This window comes from Protopterus annectens, chromosome 15.part0 (assembly GCF_019279795.1).
Source record: "Protopterus annectens isolate FY-2018-M chromosome 15.part0, PAN1.0, whole genome shotgun sequence".
Taxonomy (NCBI): Eukaryota; Metazoa; Chordata; order Ceratodontiformes; family Protopteridae; genus Protopterus; species Protopterus annectens.
Window position 1 is genome coordinate 838,570,951 of NC_056749.1, and position 20,591 is coordinate 838,591,541.

Consider the following 20,591-nt stretch of genomic DNA (forward strand, 5'->3'; position numbering starts at 1 on the left):
GTGCACATCATCATGCAAAAACCAGCTCAATGTTTACCTCCATCGCTCATGGGGTGTGTGCACATCATCATGCTAAAACCAGCACAATGTTTACCTGCATCGCTCATCGGATGTGTGCGCATCATCATGCAAATACCAGCACAGTATTTACCTCCATCACTCATCAGGTGTGTGCACATCATCATGCAAAAACCAGCAGAATGTTTACCTGCATCGCTCATGGGGTGTGTGCACATCATCATGCAAAAACCATCACAATGTTTACCTCCATCGCTCATCGGGTGTGTGCACATCATCATGCAAAATTCAGCACAATGTTTACCTCATTTGCTCATTGGGTATGTGCACATCATCATGCAAAAACCAGCACAATGTTTACCTCCATCACTCATCGGGTGTGTGCACATCATCATGCAAAATCCAGCACAATGTTTATCTCCATCGCTCATTGGATGTGTGCACATCATCATGCAAAAACCAGCACAATGTTTACCTCCACCGCTCATCGAGTGTGTGCACATCATCATGCAAAAACCAGCTCAATGTTTACCTCCATCACTCATTGGATGTGTGCACATCATCATGCAAAAACCAGCACAATGTTTACTTCCATCGCTCATTGGGTGTGTGCACATCATCATGCAAAAACCAGCACAATGCTTACCTCCATCACTCATGGGGTGTGTGCACATCATCTTGCAAAAACCAGCACAATGCTTACCTCCATCACTCATGGGGTGTGTGCACATCATCATGCAAAAACCATCACAATGTTTACCTCCATCGCTCATCGGGTGTGTGCACATCATCATGCAAAATTCAGCACAATGTTTACCTCATTTGCTCATTGGGTATGTGCACATCATCATGCAAAAACCAGCACAATGTTTACCTCCATCACTCATCGGGTATGTGCACATCATCATGCAAAATCCAGCACAATGTTTACCTCCATCGCTCATTGGATGCGTGCACATCATCATGCAAAAACCAGCACAATGTTTACCTCCACCGCTCATCGGGTGTGTGCACATCATCATGCAAAAAACAGCTCAATGTTTACCTCCATCGCTCATTGGATGTGTGCACATCATCATGCAAAAACCAGCACAATGTTTACCTCCATCGCTCATCGGGTGTGTGCACATCATCATGCAAAAACCAGCACAATGCTTGCCTCCATCGTTCATGGGGTGTGTGCACATCATCATGCAAAAACCAGCACAATGTTTACCTACATCGCTCATCGGATGTGTACTCATCATCATGCAAATACCAGCACAGTGTTTACCTCCATCACTCATCAGATGTGTGCACATCATCATGCAAAAACCAGCAGAATGTTTACCTCCATCATTCATCAGGTGTGTGCACATCATCATGCAAAATCCTTACCTTCATCGCTCATCATGCATATTGAATGATTCAGAAAGGGTAAAGAGTTGACAGAAAATTAGCATGTCTGACATAGTAAGAGGAGTTTATATAGACCTTAAAAGTGCTATGTGGAATAAATAGGGTTCTTCCATCATGTGAGGGGAGATTGCTTTCTTCCACAAGTACTGCAAAATCAAACTCGTTTAAACAGTTTTGCTTCAGAATTAAGGAGGATACATTCACAAAATATCTCAATGTCTGTCTTCTTCCACACAAAGGCTAATTTGTACTTTGTTGATATGTATTTGCTTTGTGCTATCTAGCTGTGTTATTTCACTACAATCTATTCAAGTCTTCATAAATGCAATTGATTGGGTCAGGGCAATACACACACACATGTGTGCAAAGTTTTATAGCAGTTTAACAAGCACAACCGAAGTTCTCCCTAAGTCCAAAGCAGGAAACCCAGTCAAAGAAACTTGGTCCATAAACAACCAACAAATAAAATAAGACACCAGATATTTTATTCAGAGCTAAATAAGCACTTTTGTCCCTATAGCAGACCAGGACTTCATCAGAACTAGTGATAAAATGCAAAACAATATAATTTATAAATTCATTAACAACATCATGTGACACTATTAAACAAAATAAATCAAATAACCATTCAGACATTGAAAATGTGTTCTAAAATTGAATATAATAAAACTTATAGAATAAAATTACTGTTAATAAAAACTCATATTTTAAAACTTAATTTAAATAGCTAATAAATACACTTACATTCAACTTAAAGGGGTCACTTAAAGCTTACAAAGTTTTTAACACACCGCTTAAAGACACCATATCATTAAACCCAGGATTATTTTTACTGGCATCTAACTAATCTTTGCCACGAAGACTCTCGGTACAACTTCGTGTCAACATGGACCCCCCCATAATTTAAAAGTTAATGTACTTGCTCAATATAAAAAATGCAACTTTTTGACCAATGTGTGATAAGTTAACCTATGTTTGTAAAGTTCATTGTTAGTATTAGAATTACCTATATCCGCAATAATATTACTAAACATATTATTTGAGGCTTGTAAAACTGACCAGTCTTGCTTATACAGTATGCATGGCAGGGGTCGCAATGAGCCAATATACACTATATTGCATAGGAATTACAATCACAGGTGCAATGCAACTTAAATTCATGATTGTGACACTTATATTCAGGTCTGCCCTTCAAAAATATACTTGCACTTTTGGCAGGAACCACACTTCATTGTACCCTTACCTACTTTGTATTAACCACTGATTGGATCATGGTAGTACCCCATTCAAACCTCTTCTTAAAGATTTAATTATGTCTTTTTATATGTATACAGGTAAGGGCTAACTTAACCAAAATATTCTTAAGTAGTACTATCAATGACTTTACCTGGGTGGAGGATGGAGTTTATGGAGTGACCAGAATTGTTTGGGGCTGTGTTGTGAGGAGTCTAGGTAAGTGCAGACTGGTAGTATAGAATTTGTCATGTTTTATTAGCTTTTGACTCTGGTTGTGTAGTTCTAGGGAATGTTTGTCTAGCTGTGGGGGTTTTGGTTTTAAGCCGGTGCTCCCAGGCTTTATCCCTGTTTTTCATTTCTGACTTAGTGGTTTTCTGTAGCCATGGGAGGAGGGTTGTGCTTTGGTGTCTGGAAAATCTTATGGGGCATGGTAATTAAGGATGTTCAGGAAGTTGTAGTATTAAAAATTCAATCTGCGTCATTCTAGACTGAGGTACTTTAGAGCATGCCAGTTACATTCTTTGAGGGATGAGATGAATGTGAGTGGGTTAAAGTTTATTTTTTTCACGATTTGACGATAGATGACAGGTTTAGCTTGGTACAGGTATTTTTTGAGTAGGAAGGGGAGTGCATCACTTCGAGGCTATCTGATAAGCAACCTGTTATATATGACTGGGGGTTCTTACTGACTAAGTATCCAACCAGGTAGTGTGCTTGCTGGAGTTTTTATTTATCCTTGTTGGTAACTGGACTAGTTGGGTGAAATAGCCATGAAGGTGTACATGATGGGCTGGATTGTTGCCAGAACAGGATTGCCAGTCAATATTGAAATCACCTAAGATGTATAGTTTCCTTTGGGGGAGATGGTGGGTAGACCATCAGCTAAGGAGGTTTTCTAGTGGAGGGATGTTTTGGCCAGGTGGGAAGTAGCATCCAATTATGTTGATGGTTTTGTTTTGTTTAATTTTTGAGGTTTGGTATATATTATTTCTTCATTGCCTATTTGTGGAGCTGATGATTTTAATATCTGGATGTTTAGATGTTGTTTAAATATTATAGCTACACCACCTTCCCTTTTGTTTGAAGCGGTCTACTCTTAGTATGCCGTAACCCTGTAAGAGTATTTGCTCACTGGTAATGTGAGGTTTCTAGCCAGGTTTCTGTCAGGATGACAATATCTGGGGGAGTATAAGTCAATGGTGGCATGGAAAGTTCATGGACTTTGTTGGATATACTTCTAATATTTAGGGGCTAGTAGAAGGAAGTCACTTTGCTTTTATATTGGCTGGTAACATACAGGAGAAGTTGTGGTTTCTAATTGATTATGAGGATTGGGGTTGGAGATGGTAGGGCTAGGGTTGGGGTGGATGTCTCACTTAGGGCTAGTTTTGATATGCATGAGATTATTAGTTTTCTCAGTTTTTGAATGTGTTTGTTTATAACGCGAAACTTTATGATTGTGCTCTGTGGGTAATGTGGTATGGTGGGAGGGTTACTATGTTGGTTGTAGGGATGCTTTACGCTTGAGTAATATAGTTGGTAGAATGTGTGGGGGTGCATAGGGATGGTTCTTGAGCTGGTGGGAGGGAGCTGAGTATGTGGTGAGACATGGGTGGTGGTGTGAGTAGTAGTACAGTGGTAGTGGTAGTTAAGTGGGGAACCATGGAGCTTTGTAGGATGTAAGATATGCAAGGAGAGTGCATGCAATGAGCAAAGGAAAAGGTATGCTTGTACATGTCAGTTGAGGAGGTGTGAAAGTAGAGGAATATGGAGGAGGGTAGTGTTGGGTTACGCCAGATTGGCATTGGCTATTGGAAAGATGGAGGTTTGAGTGCAATAAAGATTCTGGGACCACTGGGAGGCGGGAGGAATAGGGTGGGCGGAGCGAGGCGGGCAAAGACCCTGTTAGGGTCTTGTATGAGGGCTGGAAACAATCACAAAGCAAGACAAGGTAACTGTGTTAAAGCAAACAATCGCTGAATTGGACCAAGGACTGCTCTGAAACTGTAAGTCTTTTCTTAATTTCTCAGGTGGAAAACAGGATAACCTTGTATCAGTAGGCTTACTGTGGTCATAGTTTAAATTAACAAACACACAGTATTGATCACAGTTATGGATACTATCATTGCTAACAGAGAGGGAATAAGAGAAAGTGGAAGATGTGTGTGTGTGTGTGTGTGTGTGTGTGTGTGTGTGTGTGTGTGTGTGTGTGTGTGTGTGTGGTGGGGGGCTGCTTACAGCCAAAGCACAGTGCTCTCCAGGGGAAAATGAAGATTGCCTCAAACAGGTAGACACATACTAAAGTTAACTGTAGCTGTTTGCAGACAGTTCACAGGACCCAGACTGTTCGCCTCTCTTATAAGAATGTTAAAGGTGGTACCGCAGTTGGAATACTTAAGAGTGGTGTTAGGTCTAGAAAAGAAGTAGTACAGAGAGGAGTAAGCACTTTTGAGATGGTAAATATATATTATAAAGATTATAAAAACACACTGAGCAAATAAGCTGGTTGCATATGCAGGTGACAATGTCTCTGAACCACTGGCTTAGTATATGGATACTGAGCCAATTGGAAGAACATTAGGAAAACAAAAACCCAGACAGTTATGCAGCCACAGATAAAAATATAGCGAGGCAGCAATCTGTCATGGTTCTCTAATGTGATTCTCTATCCACCAGTAACAGCACAAACTTATAGAAATAATTTGTAGACACTAATAGTATGAGCTGTCTACACACAACACAATTACATGAATAACATTAGTGGAACAAGGTGCAGCTATGCAAATAGATCATACATACTATTATACTAGTAACAACTTGGGTACATACAAAATGCTACATTGCCATAGTAACATCAATAATAAAGCATAAAACATATTAGATGTCACAACACAATTCAACATAAACATGGTTACAGTTGTAAAATGTCTAATACAATTCAACATAAATAGGCATTTACAGTTGTAAAACACTACTGAGAGAGACACTGGAGGCCTTGCATGGGGGCCTGTAGCAGAGTGGATTGTAGTTTTACAAATGGTGCCTGCCTTACAGGTAATATTTATTAACTCTGGGATTGTCTTAAGGTAATAAACAGGGAAGGGGAGGGGAGAACAAGGGTGTGAGCAGGCAGTTCTTTGTACTGCTGCTAATGAGCCAAAGCAAGACAAGTATGTGTTAAGATACAATCACAATTGACCAAGGACTGCTCTGAAACTGTAAGTCTTTTCTTAATTTCTCAGGTGGAAAAACAGGATAACCTTGTAGGCTACTGTGGTCATAGTTTAAATTAACAAACACACAGTATTGATCAGTTATGGATACTATTTGCTAACAGAAGGGAATAAGAGAAAGTGGAAGATGTGTGTGTGTGTGTGTGTGTGTGTGTGTGTGTGTGTGTGTGTGTGTGTGTGTGTGTGTGTGTGTGTGTGTGTGTGTGTGGTGGGGGGGGCTGCTTACAGCCAAAGCACAGTGCTCTCCAGGGGAAAATGAAGATTGGCTCAAACAGGTAGACACATACTCAAAGTTAACTGTAGCTGTTTGCAGACAGTTCAGACCCAGACTGCGCTTCTCTTATAAGAATGTTAAAGGTGGTACCACAGTTGAATACTAGAGTGGTGTTAGGTCTAGAAAAGAAGAGTACAGAGAGGAGTAAGCACTTTTGAGATGGTAAATATATATTATAAAGATTATAAAAAACACACTGAGCAAATAGCTACCACATGCACGATAATGTCCTGATCCACTACTTAGTATATGCAGATACTGAGCCAATTGGAAGAATATTAGAAAACAAAAACCCAGACAGTTATGCAGCCACAGATAAAAATATAGCAAGCAGCAATCTGTCGTTGTTCTCTAATGTGATTCTATCCACCAGTAACAGCACAAACTTATAGAAATAATTTTAGACACTCAGTACAGCGAGCTGTCTACACACAACACAATTACATGAATAACATTAGTGAACAAGGTGCAGCTATGCAAATAGATCATACATACTGTTATACTAGTAACAACCTGGTGCATACAAAATGCTAGCATGCCATAGTAACATCAATAATAAAGCATAAAACATATTAGATGTCTAACACAATTCAACATAAACATATACAGTTGTAAAATACAATTCAACATAAATAGGCATTTACAGTTGTTAAACACTTACTGGAGAGACACTGAGTTTTACCGGGCCTGTAGCAGAGTGGATTGGTAGTTTTGACAAATGGTGCCTCACAGGTAATAAATATTTATTAACTCTGGGATTGTCTTAAGAGTAATAAACAGGGAAGGGGAGGGGAGACTGAAGGATGTGAGCAGGCAGTTCTTTTGTACTGCTGCTAATGAGCCAAAAAGCAAGACAAGTATGTGTTAAGAAACAATCACAATTGACCAAGGACTGCTCTGAAACTGTAAGTCTTTTCTTAATTTCTCAGGAGGAAAACAGGATAACCTTGTATCAGTAGGCTACTGCTTGGTCATAGTTTAAATTAACAAACACACAGTATTGATCAGTTATGGATACTATTTGCTAACAGAAGGAATAAGAGAAATTGGAAGATATTATTGTGTGTGTGTGGTGGGGGGGCTACTTACAGCCAAAGCACAGTGCTCTCCAGGGGAAAATGAAGATAGGCTCAAACAGGTAGACACATACTCAAAGTTAACTGTAGCTGTTTGCAGACAGTTCAGACCCAGACTGCGCTTCTCTTATAAGAATGTTAAAGGTGGTACCACAGTTGAATACTTAAGAGTGGTGTTAGGTCTAGAAAGGAAGAGTACAGAGAGGAGTAAGCTCTTTTGAGATGGTAAATATATATTATAAAGATTATAAAAAACACACTGAGCAAATAGCTACCACATGCAGGACAATGTCCTGAACCACTACTTAGTATATGCAGATACTGAGCCAATTGGAGAAAACAAAAACCCAGACAGTTATGCAGCCACAGATAAAAATATAGCGAGCAGCAATCTGTCGTGGTTCTCTAATGTGATTCTATCCACCAGTAACAGCACAAACTTATAGAAATAATTTAGACACTAGTATGAGCTGTCTACACACAACACAATTACATGAATAACATTAGTGAACAAGGTGCAGCTATGCAAATAGACCATACATAGTATTATACTAGTAACAACCTGGTGCATACAAAAATGCTAGCATGCCATAGTAACATCAGTAATAAAGCATAAAACATATTAGATGTCTAACACAATTCAACATAAACATATACAGTTGTAAAATGTCTAATACAATTCAACATAAATAGGCATTTACAGTTGTAAAACACTTACTGGAGAGACACTGAGCCTTTATGGGGCCTGTAGCAGAGTGGATTGTAGTTTTACAAATGGTGCCTGCCACAGGTAATATTTATTAACTCTGGGATTGTCTTAAGGTAATAAACAGGGAAGGGAAGGGGAGAACAAGGGTGTGAGCAGGCAGTTCTTTGTACTGCTGCTAATGAGCCAAAGCAAGACAAGTATGTGTTAAGAAACAATCACAATTGACCAAGGACTGCTCTGAAACTGTAAGTCTTTTCTTAATTTCTCAGGTGGAAAAACATGATAACCTTGTATCAGTAGGCTACTGTGGTCATAGTTTAAATTAACAAACACACAGTATTGATCAGTTATGGATACTATTTGCTAACAGAAGGGAATAACAGAAAGTGGAAGATGTGTGTGTGTGTGGAGGGGGGGCTGCTTACAGCCAAAGCAAAGTGCTCTCCAGGGGAAAATGAAGATTGGCTCAAACAGGTAGACACATACTCAAAGTTAACTGTAGCTGTTTGCAGACAGTTCAGACCCAGACTGCGCTTCTCTTATACGAATGTTAAAGGTGGTACCGCCCAGTTGAATACTTAAGAGTGGTGTTAGGTTCAAAGTTAACTGTAGCTGTTTGCAGACAGTTCAGACCCAGACTGCTCTTATAAGAATGTTAAAGGTGGTACCGCAGTTGAATACTTAAGAGTGGTGTTAGGTTCAAAGTTACCTGTAGCTGTTTGCAGACAGTTCAGACCCAGACTGCGCTTCTCTTATAAGAATGTTAAAGGTGGTACCGCAGTTGAATACTTAAGAGTGGTGTTAGGTTCAAAGTTACTGTAGCTGTTTGCAGACAGTTCAGACCCAGACTGCGCTTCTCTTATAAGAATGTTAAAGGTGGTACCGCAGTTGAATACTTAAGAGTGGTATTAGGTTGGAGAGACACTGAGCCTTCATGGGGCCTGTAGCAGAGTGGAGCAAACAGAGAGCCAAGCACAACCGAAGTTCCCCCTAAGTCCAAAGCAGGAAACCCAGTCAAAGAAACTCGGTCCATAAACAACCAACACATAAAATAAGACACCAGATATTTTATTCAGAGCTAAATAAGCACTTTTGTACCTATAACAGACCAGGACTTAATCAGAACTAGTGATAAAATGCAAAACAATATAATTTATAAAATCATTAACAACATCATGTGACACTGTTAAACAAAATAAATCAAATAACCATTCAGACATGGAAAATGTGTTCTAAAATTGAATATAATAAAACTTATAGAATAAAATTACTATTAATAAAAACTCATATTTTAAAACTTAATTTAAATAGCTAATAAATACACTTACATTCAACTTAAAGGGGTCACTTAAAGCTTACAAAGTTTTAACACACTGCTTAAAGACACTATATCATTAAGCCCAGGATGTACACTGGCATCTAACCTAATCTGCCACAGGAGCTCTCGGTACACCAGCTTGTGTCCCCATGGAACCCCCCCAAGGTTAAGTAATACTTGCTCCAATATAAAAAAATGCAACTTTTTATTATTAGTTTAAGTTAACCTATGTTTGTAAAGTTCATTGTTAGTATTAGAATTACCTATATCATAATAATGTTCATATATTCAGCTTTTTAAGGCTCATTCAGTCTTGCTTATACAGTATGCATGGCAGGAGTCGCAATAGGCAATATACACTATGTGCACGGAATTACAATCACAGGTGTAATGCAACTTAAATTCATGATTGTGACACATGTTCAGGCTCTGCCCTTCAAAAATATACTTGCACTTTTGGCAGGAACCACAATTCATTGTACCCTTACCTACTTTATTAACCCTGATTGGATCATGCTTGGTAGTACCCCATTCAAACCTCTTCTTAAGATTTAAATGTCTTTTATATGCAAGATAAGGGCAACTAACCAAAATATTCTTATTAGTACTATCATTCTCAATTAGCTCCCAATTATTTCTAATTATCTGTTTAATACAACTACTCTGTTTACCATATTTAACTCATTCCCTCCAGTACAGCTCTTTTGAGTGTGTACCTTTAGCTCCCAGTGGGTGTGGCTTGAGCCTTTAAAAATGAAGTTACCACCTTACAATTTTAACAAATATTCATTGACAGAGGTCAAATATCAGTACAGTTGTGTTTGCCATCACGTATGCTTCAAGATAAAATATTCTGATACCTTGTATGTTGCATGGTTTTTGAATTATTAATGTAAATATGAATAAGCAATATTTGATGCCTAGAGGCACAGTAGGATGTAATTGCAGAAACGTCTTTTCACTCGGCTATAATGAGTTAATGATCATGGTTTTCTCAAAATTATTTAATGATTGATTTGCATTACTTAACCTTATCCCACCATGTATTCCCTTAACTAATAGTGGAAAAACCCTCCCTGTTGTTTTCCTACATACGTCTTCCGCAAGATCATTTAACTTTTTAATGGGATAACCCCTACTAACAAACATATCTAGTATCTTATCAGTTTAAACTATAAAGTGATCTTTTCACTGGACACTACTCTAGATATATGCACCATTTGGCCATTCACTAAACCTGTCTTTTGAGAGAAAGGATGGTTACTGGAAAATGCAAAAGATTATTGGAAAATGTAGGTTTCCTATATAATCTACAGCTAAAATATTGCTGATGAAAATATTTTACTAATGATATATGCAAAAAAATGTAAACCTCAAAAAATCAGTAATAGAATTAAAAAATTCTGTAAAATTAGTAAGTTGTGGTACAATGACCTACCAGATGTTAAATATATCAGCTAGGAATTATAAAAAGGTGACCACATAATGCATATAGTCCAAACTGAGCACAAAATTCTGTCCCCAGTACCACAAAACAATGTTACCATATAAGGAAACACATGATGATCCCACAGCAACACCTGTCAGCTTTTTGAAATATTCCTCTTCAAAATAGATGAAACTATTATGAAGGACCATGTCAATTAGATCAACTAAAATATTAATCTTTCTATTGTGTAGGGACTCAGAACTTTCATGTGCTTCCCTAAACCAGTTTATTCCTATACTGTGGGGTATACATGAAAAAAGGACCACTACATCAATTGTGACCAAACAACCACTCTTCATATAAAAAAAAAAAAAATCTGCTTAATATTACCCCAAAATCCCATGAGACCTTCAAAATATAAGGATACCCACTGGAAAAATGCATTAAAGTTCCGGCTACTGTAGGGTACAGGGGGATCATCAATATTCTTGTGTATTTTAAGGATGCCAAAAATTGTGGGTGCCAACAGGTAATCAACTTTTAAATTTTTTATTCACTATCACCTTGCTCTAAAAATCTTTCAGAGTCATAGCTATCTTACAGTAAGAAACATTAACTTCGTTTTAGATACCCTGCATTACAGGGGCTCATTATTACATATATTATACATTCTAGCTAAATAGTCAACGGATCTCATTAAAACCATACCTCTCCCTTTATCAGGCTTCATAATCCTAATCTCAAATGTTTGATCAATTCATTCATTAAACTAAGCTCATCCCTAGGTATATTAAAACGTGTCTTGTATCGTTGTTGTTGGAACAATTTCCTCAAATCTTTTACACACAACCTTTCAAACAGTTATAGGGTTGGATGTAAGAAAGGGTTAATAGTGCTACTTCTAACAAATCTATTGGCTGAGACACCCATATTATTTGTATAATGAAACAATATCTTAAGATTCAGCTTTCTTACAACAAAGTAAGGTCCAACAAGGTTTCCACTATGTCCATTCTGCTATTTGAACAAAAGAAAACCCTCTGCTAAAGAGTTTAAAGTATCTGTCATCCACTTTTACATGACTATAATTAAAAATCTTAAAACCCTTATATTCATTAACAATAGGGGTTATGTTATATTCCAACAATGGTTGATCAATATTAAGAGTACAGTTGTGACCAATAATATTTGGAAGGGTAGAGGTGCCAAGCATACAGTCTAATGTATCATTGTTGCCTAATATCTCCCTCCTTTCCTTGTTCAGTTCCTGTTCCTGCCCATCCTGTTGGAAGGAACCGGAGCAGACAAACAGTTTAGATGTTTATTTTCTGGAGAGGTATTCCTCTTGATATTTGCCACTGCAATGGCTGGCAGCTGAGTGATTGTGTAGAACTGTTGTCCCTGCAAGGTTTAGCTTTTGTTCCCTCATTGTTGCTATGCTTATGATGCTTATCTGCTTGTTAGGTCAGCATTTCTGCATCCTTTATTCCTTTTTGTCTTTTACTTTGGGTGAGAAGAAATGCATTACAAAGTTACACATTGTATTTCCATGGTTTGCAGCTATGTTACATGCTATGGTAGAGAAATTGTAATGATGTTTATACCACTTTTTTAAGGTGGTGGTATTTTTTAGGTCATAACTATATTTGTGTTAGCACTGAGTATGCTGTTTACTGACTGTGTATTTAAATATTATTATTCTAAAACTCTTAAAGAGTATATACTACCAGTGTGTTTAACTTGTGCCGTGGTTACCATTTTTTATTCCATCACAACAGTGATATGGCTCCTAAAACTGCTAATGATCATCCTCACTGAAGCCTCATTTTTCAGAGGCTGAGAATGACCTGATAATACTGGTCCTCCATTTCCATGGTGGATGGCTCCTTGATGCATACGCACTTCTGATAAGCCCTTCTATGACCGTGTTTGGTGGCATGTGGTGAAGAATGTCTATGCTGTTGGTGGCCAGAGACATATATACTCAGAGGCCTGATGTAGGGACACTGACATGATTCACAAGGCCAAGCTCAGAGCAGTGGCTATTAGCATGGGAGTGGATGGCTGCTGATGATAGACCATCTACTAAATCACCCCTTACATGATGGGTAGCTTACCAGAGTATCACAGCATGGTGATGGATGTTGGGGCAGAGATGGACAGGTCAGAGAAGATTTCTGCTCTTGTTCCCTCAGGTATGCCATTCAAATATTTTTACATCTACTTTTGCAGCTGATAGTCACACATATGCTTATACTACCTCTCGCACCTGTTGTATCTAGGTACATCTCACACTGAGGTGCAACAACCACCTGAATAAGGTATGTGCATACTTACATGTATTAATTATACTTAGTAGTCGGTGAAATTATATCACTTGCATGTGTGTTTGTGGCATTATGGGTATTTTATTGTTATTATTGTTATTTTATTTTTGGTGTATTCACAGGAGAATTGTCTGGCACCAGTATTTTGGACTTATCTCTGTCTGATGTGCTGTGCTCTTTATTCTCTGACTGTGATGGCAGGAATGAATAGGCACAGCCTCCAGGTACAGGGGGTATGTCAGACACAGGGAATGTGTCCTTACATTGCCTGTTCCCACTATGGATACAGTCATTATGCCTCCCCAAGCCCCTGACAACGAACCATCTGAGAATGGACAGATTGATGAGAACATGGTTGACAGGGCAGTGTGCTAACCCCCAGGTATATACATGGTACAGTCTCTCCATATCCATTATGAGCATGAATTGTCAGAAAAGGTAATCACAGAATGAATGTTTACCAGCCTCCTGCTGAGGATGGTGTATCAGCAGCTGATTCCCAGCATATGAGCAGGGCTGTTATGGAGACATATGTAAGCTTCACCAGCACCTCAAAAGAGCTTGTGAGACCACTACAGGTTGCGGATGCTGTTGTGCTGGACTGTATGAACTGTGTGTGTGAGTATGTGACTACTTTTATAGGATAAATGACACACTGCACCATGCCAGTGTCTGTTCTGTGTTGGCTGTTGAGGGGGGGCAACATCTATAATGTCAGTCTGCTGGAACATCCTCAGATGTCATCCGACATGGCCATGGGCATGCCACATCCCAGTACCTCAGTGGTAGCACTTCCAATGCCAAATCATCTGTGGTGCCAACACCCAGGCAAGGTCATCCATGTGGTCACTGCCTTGGATGTGGTCATGATGACAGCTCATCCAATAGTCACCATTCACAATCAAGTAGTATTCAGACTTGTAGACATGGTCATGTAACTAGTAGGGCAACTACTGGCAGAGGCAGTTCTAGTGGGTAAGAGCATCCGTGACAACACTTGATCCTCTTCCACACTTGGCTTAGACTTAGCCAGTATGCCAGGGTATAGTGCTGGCACACATGGTGCAGCTGCATCCCTGAAGATAAACACACAACACCCTATGCTACTTATAATAACTGAAACACACACACACGCACACACACACACACACACACACACACACACACACACACACACACACACACACACACACTTCACCATAGACTTTCACGCAGTGGACACACATAATGTACCTGGGCACACTAGCCTTAAGTTTGTATACTTGCTATTATCTGAGCTCTAACACTCACACACTTCACCTGTGAAAGACATATCCCACTGTAACCCCCCCCCACTCTATGCAAATGATGATAACTGTGCCCTGTCCTTTGCACAATGTGTGACTTTAGGTTGTCTACGTCTGATGCACAGAGTGGCCCACCAATTCATGGGTAGGCAAAGTTTGGTTTTCCTGTGTAAAGTTTATAATTTGTGTTTAATCTGCTTAGTTTCTGTAACAGTGGTAGAAGTAGTTGCTTGATAGCTTGCTTACCCACATGTGCAAATGATTCTGAAAGTGCTCTGTCCCGTGGATGGGTGTCTGACTTCGGCTGCTTATGTTTGATGCCCAGAGTGGCCACGCAAACCACTGCTAAGCAAAGTCTGTTTTTCTTGTGTATACCTGGTCAGTCTCATGTGTCTTTGCTATGATTAGGTTCTGTAATCATACTTGTGTAGGATAGCTTGTGCAGTCACCTGTGCAAATTATGCTGAAAGTGCCCTGCCCTCACGAAGGGTACCTGACCTGAGCTGCTTATGCCTGATGCATAGAGTATCCAGGCAATGCACAGGTAATCACTGCCTGTTTAGTCTGAATGCATTATTGTTAGTGATATATCAGACTGTGTGGAATGATATTCCTTTATAAGGATTATCAGTTTTTACTGTCTGCTTAATCTATTTAGGTATTGCAGTATTTATTGCGGAAAGCTTGATAACATATCTACGCTACTGCTGTTGGGAGTGACTTAGCATTGGTTGCCATTGTCCAATACTTAAAGTGGCCAAACAATGCATGTGTAAGCACAGTCTGGTTTGTTTGTATGCATCAATGTTACTGTCTGTTTGTGCTGAGCTCTTATGATATTTACATAGCAAGTGTATGTGCAATTCACTGCCACTAAGCCAGTGCCATAGAATATTGTACCTACCTCTGTCTGACTTGGCCATCCCCTTGCTGCTAGCTCCTCCTGTGATTCCTCAACTAAGTCACCTGCCACTGTCTATGCTGCTGGGTACAGGCTGGGTACTGGACCACCCTGTCACAACTGTTTTTTTAGTACAGCATTTTTGGCACAGGTGATAAGATGATGTTGTAGGACACATCCATATGTATGCAGACAGTGGAAACACGACTTGACCAGCCCAAATGCATGCTCTTTGATGCTTCTAGCTTGTGTGTGATCATGGTTGCAACCTTCCCCAGTGGGGTTGTGTGGCTTTTTCATTGTAGTCATGAGCCATTGTTCTAAAGTATATCTAACATTCTCCACTGGAAGTCATCCCTTGCAAACATTTGGTAGAGGTCATAGGTGTGCTGTATATGGATATCATATAAACTGCCTGGTTGGCCTGCGTATACACACACTATAGATAATGCCACATGCATTGCAGACCACCTGGCAGTTTGTGGTTCACATGCCTCCTTCCCAGTTCTCCAGGTAGAGCCTTTATTTTGATGTGGGTACAGTCTGTGGCCCCAGGATGTCTGGAAAATGGGTCATAGCATAAACATCCTACATAGTAATATCACTTTCATCTTGGGCATGTGGAAACTACATATGCTCTCCTACATATTGCAGCATTGCATAGAGGAACTACTGGAGCATTCTTGAGGTAGAAGCCTGTGAAAACACCACTGTGTACCCTGTAGGTGGCTGAAAGGTCTCTTAATTAAAATATGTAAAACTACACATATTAGTAACCATTGGGATGGGTTCCCTATGATTACCATGGTGCTACAGACAGGGGTGATACATGTGTACTATTTGCTGTATGGTATCTGTCTCCACCCTGTAGCAGTCCATTAACTTATTTTGTGGTGCCCATAGAAGTTTAAACATGATCTGACAAATGTACGCCTTCAGAGGCAACATCTGGAAACAGCAGCAGCAGCACTTTCCATCACAGCCACTTGCACATATATGTTTACAATGGCTGAGGTAGCCCCTAACAAATTTCAAAGTGTATCCCCTAACTTATTTCAAAGTGTAGCCCCTAACATATATAAAAGTGTTCACAAACCAAGAATCAGCACAAAACTTTTAAACAATAGCCAAATCCAGACAAAACTCCAACCTTGCGTAAAACTGTGCTTTATTTATATAAAAGTGTTCTGGTGGCTGAATGTGAGTTTATAGCTGAATTAAAAGCTTAGCCAGGTATGGCATGTTTGCACATGTTATATACTTTGGCAGATTTTATGCTGTTTTAAACATTTTTTTCAGTGTCTCACCACTATTTTTCTACTGTGTTAAACATTCTCTAGTATTTTCCACTGAAACTAGAGTAGGTAGAAGTTGTAGTATAGTCCAGATCCAGGCCTGCTGCTTCTGGAACTGTTTGTAGTGGTTTGTTCATTCTGAGCATGTTTTCCAGGCCATCTTGCATCAAAAGGGGTCTATCTGCACCTTTGTGAGAGATTTGTGTTGATTTTAATCTAACTAGTAAAGTAAGGCCAGTTTGGGGCTTGGAATAAGCATCCTCTTTGGTCCTTTGGAATTTCGTTAGAGTTTTTTTCAAGTCTTAGTTTCTGGTATTGAAGCCATGTATCTGTTTGTGCATCACACAGCATTGCGCACTGCCGTGCAATTGTGTGCCATAGCCGGACAGTTAAATTCAACAAATATTCCCTTAAAACCCAGGCAGAAATATCCATTCACTGAGGTCCTCCTTAATCATTTCTGAAAAACCACCTCCAGTGTCAGCAGTCTTCAACCTGGCATTAAGGACAGTTGGACTACCCTTGTTTCTCCTGCCAACCTTGTTGACTTGGATCTCTTGAGGCAGTGTAGCAATTGCCTCATGTACACAGACAACTCTCTAATAATAACACAATCTAGTACAGAGTGTGAGAGATGTATTTACACCAAGAATCTAAAATCCATGCTCTATCTCACTCAAAACAGTAACATGGAGAAGGTTGCCAACTCACCCAACACTACATATTCACATAGTATCACTACTTATATACATACCACTACTCAAACACATAGTATGCATCAATCACGTAAATCCACATACAGAGATTCTCTTAAAAAATTACCAAAACATCAGAGACCTCCAAAACATGTCTGCTACAGCTAACAGTCTCCACAGCACCCATGACAGATAGCAATACCAGTGTCTTACCCACCAAGCCTTTAAGGTGTAACACTCCAAAAACAAGTTTTCTTGTCATTAGAGCCTTAATAGTGAGACACATGGATGTTTCACTCACCAGGTTGGACAAGGAAAAAGTCATGATCATCTGCCTGTCCGGTGCCAGGATTCGCCATATCAGGCATGCACTCAGGTCTCTCAGCAACAAGTAGCGTTATGACTCTGTCATAGTTCATGTTGGTGTGAGTGACCTGAGCTGTACCTCACTGAACTATAAGATGAGAGACATGTTCGAGCTCTCTGAGTATGTGTCCCAGACTGCTATGTCCCTAGCCTTGAGCAGCATACTACCCTCACATAGAATGCCACAGTATAAACAAAGAAAATGATTGATTTCAATAATTGGCTTAGTTTTTGGTGCCATTCAAAGGGGATCCAGTTCCTGTCAGCCTGGGAAGCCATGGTCGACAAATCTTGCTGCTTTGCCAGAGATGGCTTGCACCTGGTACCCCTAGGCTTTTGGCTGCTGGCAAAGGCTCTTGCCTCCCCATAGAGCTTTGTTTCAAAAACAACATTACTAAGTGAAATTAACCAGTCAGAACAAAATAAGGGTCATGATGCTAAATGCTAGGAACTTAAACCAAAAACTGCACTCCCTGGAAGCACTTCTGTCACTAGAAGATGTAGATGTCTGTGCAGTCACAGAAACCTGGTTTAAGGCCTCAGACAGTACCCATGCCTGCAAGGTTACAGTGCCTTACACTCCTTTAGACTGCAAAATGAAAGTGTAAAAACCAAAGGAGGTGGTGTTTCAATCTATATTAAAGATAAATTCACCTCCTGTCTAGTTAGACTGAACAACTCCATGATGTTACTCCAGGTCCAGGTTACTGTGGGAAAGATCCCCATTCAAGTCCTAGCCAATTATAGATCCCTCTCCATTGGTCACGACACCCGCAAAGCCTACTTAACCAAATTGAAGACAATCCAAATTTTACCAAGCACACTGGTTATGGGGGATTTCAATTATCCCACCATCAGCTGGGAAACCTACTCTTACCCAAACTCGCTAGCACAAAAGTTTCTTGACTTTGTGAATTTAAATGACCCAGAGCAAACTGTCCAAACTCCAACAAGAGGAACAAACATTCTAGATCTGGTCCTCACCAACATGACAAACAGCTGCACTGCTGCGACTGTTGGACCCTCATTAGTTAAAACTGACCACAAATTAGTCACCTTCAAACTGACACTAACACCAGAACTCACAAAGTGTGAAGTCAGACTAAACAACTTCACCAAGGCAAACTATACCCCCCTAGGTGAAGGTATAAATGCATTCAAAGCCCTAACCCCTATGCTGAAGCTTACACTAAAGCCCTGTACAATCACTTGCATAAGTGTATAAACTCAGCTGTACCAGATAGAATTAAAACCAGAGCCCCAAGTAAAATCAAGCTGCCATGGTGCACTTCCAGCATCAACATACTCTAGAATAAATGCAAAAAGTTGCTGTCCAAGAAAACAAAGACAAGGACCCAACAATGGAAAAGCATCCTCCTCAGCCTTAACAGGCAAATAAGACAACTTTTCAAATCCTCCAAGAGTTCCTTTGAGAGAAACCTAGCAAGTACTGCCAAGGAGAACCATAAGGCCTTACATACGTAACTTAAAGGGTAGGACCCAAACATGTGCAGAACTGGTATTCAATGGTATCATGCACACACTCTGACTCCACAGAGATAGCAAACCTGCTAGCAGATAGGTTAGGTGAAAATGTCACTCCCTTATTCCCTCCTAACTTACAACAAACCCTCCCTCAAACCCCCCACCCCACCTTACATATCTGAAGAGCAGGTCCGCAAAGCCCTCTCCAAGGTAAAGAAAATGGCCCCTGTGGAACCAGATGACATTTCAGGCTGTCTTCTAAACAGGCTAAAACATAAATTAGTATCACCACTAAGTACCCTTTTCAATCATACCCTAACCACAGGCTTTGTTCCTGTGGAATGGAGAACAGCTGCAGTTATTTCCCTCCATAAAGGTGGCCTAGCAACAGACCCAGGAACTACAGACCCATGAGCCTGACCAGCCTCATCTGTAAGGCTATGGAATGTATTATTATGGATCTCATAAATAAAGACATAGGTGACCTCCAAACCCTGGATCCTACCTAATTCAACTCTGTGAAAGGCAGATCCTGCCTGTTAAATCTGGTGGATTTCTTTAAAATTGTGGCCAGGGTCATTGATGAGGGCAAATCTGTGCACACAGTATACCGCAAGTTGGCAAAGGCTTTCGACACAATCCCACATTCAGGCATTACTAATAAACTTAGCAAACTGAATATAAACCCCTTTATTGTAAGATGGGTTGCCAACTGGCTCACAAACTGGGCACACACTATCAAAGTGGGTGACTCCACATCAACCAGCAGACCTGTTACCAGTGGGGTGCCACAGGGGTCAGTGCTGGGCCCCCTACTGTTTGGTATATACTTCTCAGAAGTTCAGGTCAAAGCTAAAGGTTTGTGGCTGACCAAGTTTGCACATGACTCCAAACTAGGTGTAATCATTGAATCCTGAAATTATGTCAGTATACACCAGGAGGGTCTCACACACACACCAGTGACTGGTGTATTAGTAATGGTCTCAAACTGAATGCAAAGCAATGCATCATCCTTCAGCACAAACAATGTCCTCATGCTATCAAATCAACAACAGTACCCTAAGTACCCATGAAGTGGTAAGGAACCTAGGATAGCAGTTTGACAGTGACCTTAACTTTGACCACCACGTGTCTGTCATTGGAAGGAAACCTTTCATGTAGCTCACTTGATGAGTAAAGGCATCACCTCAAGAGCAAAATAATTTATAACCCCCCTATACTCAGCAGTCGTCCGGCCCATAATTGAATATAATGCCCCATTCGGTATGTACCGTACTAAGCACTTGCAGCAATTAGAGTGACCTTAGAAGTTTCTAACAAGCATTTGCCCTACATGGACGGACTAAAGTCCCTATCACTATACTCCATATCATATAGACGTCTTAGGGGAGACTTATGCCTCGCTACAGAGCAACTCAAGACCCAAACCTAATGAACTTACTGCATATCTGTAAATCAAATGGGTCTAGGGCTACCCATTCCAGGGATTTAAATATGGCCTGTGAATTAAACAGGACATGCTGGAGGGACTTTTGACTGCAAGTC